Source organism: Hetaerina americana, unplaced genomic scaffold (genome assembly GCF_022747635.1).
Source record: "Hetaerina americana unplaced genomic scaffold, ioHetAmer1.1.p SCAF_142, whole genome shotgun sequence".
Classification (NCBI taxonomy): Eukaryota; Metazoa; Arthropoda; class Insecta; order Odonata; family Calopterygidae; genus Hetaerina; species Hetaerina americana.
The window spans coordinates 235,001-240,000 of record NW_027286537.1 but is presented as its reverse complement, the minus strand read 5'-3'; positions in this window follow the sequence as shown (position 1 = coordinate 240,000).

Below are 5,000 nucleotides of genomic sequence, written 5' to 3'. Positions count from 1 at the left end.
AGGAGAATCCCGCCCTCCGTGAGCCACCAATTGGCGTTCGGGTCATCCTCAAAGTATGAGATGCCCACACCCTGCGACTTCCTCGAAGACCATTCCTTTATTTCCCTTTGGCAGAGACTCTTTTTCATTTTCTCTATCTCTCCCAAGCCTTCGGGGGCTCTTAATCTAAGACCGCGGGCCAGGTCCCTTATGCGGTCGTCGATCCTGCTTGCAGCTATTACGGACCGGGTCAGAGGGTCTTCACTTTCCTTTAGACGTAGCATCGACCTAATGCGTGAGATTGGGATTGCGTAACGCAACCGAGGCATACCTAACCCACCGTCCCTCCGTCGCGCGTAGAACACACTAACGACGGTGGAATTGGGTAGGTGGTAAATCTTGCGATATACGTTCCGCAGACTAAGGTCTAACCTTTCCAGGGCTGCGACCGATGGTCCTCCCGCACTCAGTCTATAAAGGAATTTGGGAATTATATAGGAGCGAATTAGGTGCAGCTTCTCGCTAGGCTTCAATGCGAGGCTCCCTGCTCTTTCAACACTGCTTTCCAGACACTTAGCAGTGGCTCGGTAATCCATTCCGTACCACGGACTTACCGGCATTCCCAAATATGTGACCGATTTTTCTGCGTCGGTTACAGGTATGAATGAGTCCCCAATCATTAGCATCGGGTCCTCAACGGCGTAGGTTCTCCTGAGTTTGCGGATCGAGAAACAGGTACACTTGCTCGCATTGAGCCTCATGCCTAGGGCATCGAGGTACTCAACTACGGCAGTTATCAATTTTTGGCATTCATTCGCATTTTGACCTATCAGGGTCAGGTCGTCAGCAAAAGCGAGTACGGGCAGTTTCCCAGATGGAACTACTGCTCCAAGGCTGGATTTCTCCAACCTATCGAGCAGAGGGTCTAGAACCACATTGAACAGGAGCGGCGAGAGGGGGTCCCCTTGCTTGACACCCCTGCGGATGTCCAGCCGGATACCCCTCCCGAAACCCCCTATCTCCGTGGAAGACCCCGTGTACATTTCCGCGACAAGTCGCTGAATGTGTGGGTGAACCCCCTTCTTTCGTAACGCTTTTAGGATCGCAGAGTGCGGCACCGAGTCGAACGCCTTGGAGACGTCCAACAAGGCTACCGTGGATCCGCCGTTGACCTTGGCTTGCTTCGTTACCTCGTTTAAGAGGAACAAGTTACTAAAGCAGCCGTCCTCCGATACAAATCCCTTCTGCCTCGCGGAGAGAGTCACCGACCTTCCCAACCTTTCGGCTATGAGGGCCGAGTACAATCTCGAGACAAGGGAAGATATTGTGATCGGGCGCCAATTTTCAGGTTTTCTCGTTTCACACCCATCCTTCGGAAGGAGGGTGGTCCTGTTCTTTTTCCACTCTCTTGGAAAGAATCCTGTGCCTAACAGTAAGTTGAAGAGCTTCGCCAATACCTTCGCAATCCCCGGGAAGTTCACCAGATGGTGTTTCATTATCCCGTCCAAGCCAGCTGCGGTCCCTGGACGGGTTGCCCTCAGTCGAATCCTCACCTCCTTCGGGCACAAATAATCGAAATTATTGTGGATCGATTTCACCCTGGAATCACCTAGAACCAGCTGGTCCTCTGCAGCTTTTCCCCAGAGTTCCTCGTAAAGGCTCCGCACCGCGTGGGCGGGCGGTTTCTCGTCCTCGTCACCTCCTTGCCATAACGAGTCCAATCGATCCGAAACAACCAGTCTAGCTAGTCTTCGCGGACAATGCTCAAACATATCGGAGCTCCTAGCGTACGCAAATCTTTTTCTCTTGCCGCTCTTTGCCTCTTTTCCGTTCCTCGGAGGGCCCTTCCTCCGGAACTTACTGTTCCGACTTTTCGCCCGGCGTGGGCTCTTTGTCACTTCCTCTCCTCCGTCTGGAATTAACGCCGGGTGCAGCCAATCGGTCACGAAATTTTCTGTCAATTGACGGATCCGTTCCTCGGCCAATCCTAAGATAGCTCTGGATAGGATTCCGTCTAATGCGCTACATAATTCGGCGGCCTTTTCCCCTTTGGGCGTGCCGATATCGAGCGCCTTTTGAAAGATTCCCCTCTGCCAGTGTCGCAGTTCTCCTCGCGGGTCATGCGGGATCTGGCGAGGGTTCTCCTTCGTCAAGTCCATGGGGGTTGCCTCGATGTTCTCCGAGCTCAACTCGATATCAGGTACCAGTTCAAGTTTTTCTGCATCTGCCGTTCCGAGATCTGAGCATCCTGGAGGCGTCTGCGTACTTCGCTCGTTTTGGTCCCCGATAGAGGCTTTCGTCAATTCCAGTTTTCGCTCCCTACCGAGCATGGTCCGTCTTCGTGAACGCACCTGGGCCGGAGTCTTAGACCCCAAAGCCTCAGCAATGCGAATGTTCACGCGGCGGTCTCCAGAGAATTTCTTGATCAAAACGGAGAGTTTCGCACACTCTTCCTCGGTCCATTGATAGTCCTTACGTCCCGATTCTTTGAGAACCTTCGGAACAAGGCACGACCGGAGACGCTTCTCATTCCGCAATGCGGGGTGCGCATGGCGTTCATGAGTCGCTAATCCCCGAGCCGTAGGGAAAAACCTCGGACATCCTTCGCAAGAATATTCTTTTTCAACCGGCCCCCTGGCGCCACTCATCTGCCCTTTGCAGTGCGGATAGTGGCATGCAACGGATTGATAGGATCTGAACTCCGTTGCGCATTTCGAACATCGAAATCTTTGCCTCGTACCAGGGTGCACCATTTTAACATGTCCCGTGATCCCTCTCGCACTAGTCATTACGCTAGCGCACAGCGGGCACGGGAACGGCGTCACAATTGGGTATGCTATCCAATATTCGTTGTCCGTTCGGTCGCCAAGTCGCGTCGGGTATCGTCCACCAGCCGAATTTTCCACACAGTCGGGACTAGAACTGTGAGGCATCCGAGGCTTAGCTTGCGCTATAAGCTTTGCTGACATGTATGGTTTGAAGGGTTTCGGGCCAGCGTCAGCCCTACTTACCGGTACACACACAGTGCCGGACAAGGTCAAAATCAGTTTGGAGTGCGCACCCATACCGTTTATCGCACTCCGTAAACAAACGGCCGTCTGGGAAGCATTACACACCGGGCGTATTCCCAGCCACCCGGTGAGAGAACCCAACCCGGAACCCAAAAGGACCCCGGGGAGAGACCAACCCTCGTCCCGGCGATCGCAGGGGGAACTCCCGGCAACCCGCCCTGCATCGCCCCCTGAACAGATTTTTCCATTTCTCGGGTAAATTATGTACCATTTCCAAAAAGGGACTAGGTAGAGGTGGGCGAGATCCGAAGAGACCGAGAACCAACCCCGAATCACTTCCTCGCCATTTGCTGACCGGTTGGACTCGCCAATGCGATACTCCACATATAAGTCAAAATCATTTTGGGATCCCCTTGGACATTGCTCAGAATGGCGCAATCGCCGGTGTTTTTCGGAGATTCTGGGCAAAAAGACTGGTCCAAAACGCCGATTTTTTGCGGGACTTAGAAAATTTTCGACCATTTTCCAAAGATTACGTTCTCTCTGCATGTCCTTCCCAGTTTACCCTTACTTCTTACTTTATTATTATTAATCGGCACTTAGAAAATTTTTCCAAGTAATTTATTCGTTTTCAGCGAATAATTTGCGCATTAAATTCGCTTCACTTGCGGATTTTTTCCCGGAAGAATTGCAAAAATCGTTACATCAGTTACAAACCAAGTCAACCTTTCAACATATATATATCGTTACTTAACACTTAATTCATTTTCCTCGACATTATAAGCCAGGCATGGAAATATCCCCTTCCCTCGCCCATATTTCGCAATATCCAAAAAAAAAAACAATTTTTAATCGTTTGTTTGGACTTGTACGTTCCCTTCATTGCCTTTATTTAATAAAAAGGTAGTGATATCCTCATGGAAACGGCTTTCATGTAAAGGAATAATAGCCGTTCTTATTATTGACCGTGTTAGTCACCGTGGACAGATGGGATTCGCTCCGGATAAGTCGGTTCTCAACCAGCCATAACATTTACTCCGCGTTGGAGAACCATGTCAATTTCCAAAAGTTTTAGGCCTTGGGATTTTTTTTCTTCGTACTCACATTCACGGTGCGAAGTTTCAACGTTTTTCTTCCAAGGATAAAAATTTTCATTTTTCAATTCGGTTTTTACGTAATTTTGATCACCGAAATGCAAGGTAGCATTTCTCATGTATAATTATTCAGATTAAAATTAATGGAGCGGTATCATACTTTATTTAAACCCAATATCTTTGAAAAAAGGAGTAACATATTGATGCCATTAAACATGTGTTACCATACCAGCCGGGATTTGATGCTCCAAAGGCTGTCAAGGTGCGTCTAAAAAAATTGATAATGCAAGCACTATTTTCCATGTTTCCAGGTCCAATATCACGTGGTGTAATTAAGTAACGGCGGAAATCATCGATTAGACCTAGGTTTCCATGTAAAACACGCCAGAAGAATACCTCGCAAGTTTCGCGAAAAAGTCATCCCGGCACTGCGGGTCCAAAACTTTTTTCCAAATAACGCATACAAATTTGAAAATTTTCCCAACACAGACCGATTGGTAAATTAGAGAGGCGCCCAAATTTTCATTTAATGCAATATAAGGTATTAAAACACCCTTGGAGGAAAAACTTAAGATGAAATTTAAAACGCCCACTTTCTCATCCCGGCACTGCGGGGGGGAGGAAAATATATAATTGAAAATATTACGTATACAAATGAAAATTGCGAACAACGACTGATTGCAAAAGTAGAGAGGCGACCAAATCATCATGTAATGCAAGAAAAGGTTTTAAAATACCCGTGGAGGGAAAACTGAAGACCGAAATTGAAACTCGCCATTTCTCATCCCGGCACTGCGGGGAGAAAAATATATGTTTGAAAAAAATTACGTATAAAAATGAGAATTTCCGAACAAAGACTGATTGCATAAGTAGAGAGGCGCCCAAATTTTCATTTAACGCATTAAAAGGTTTTAAA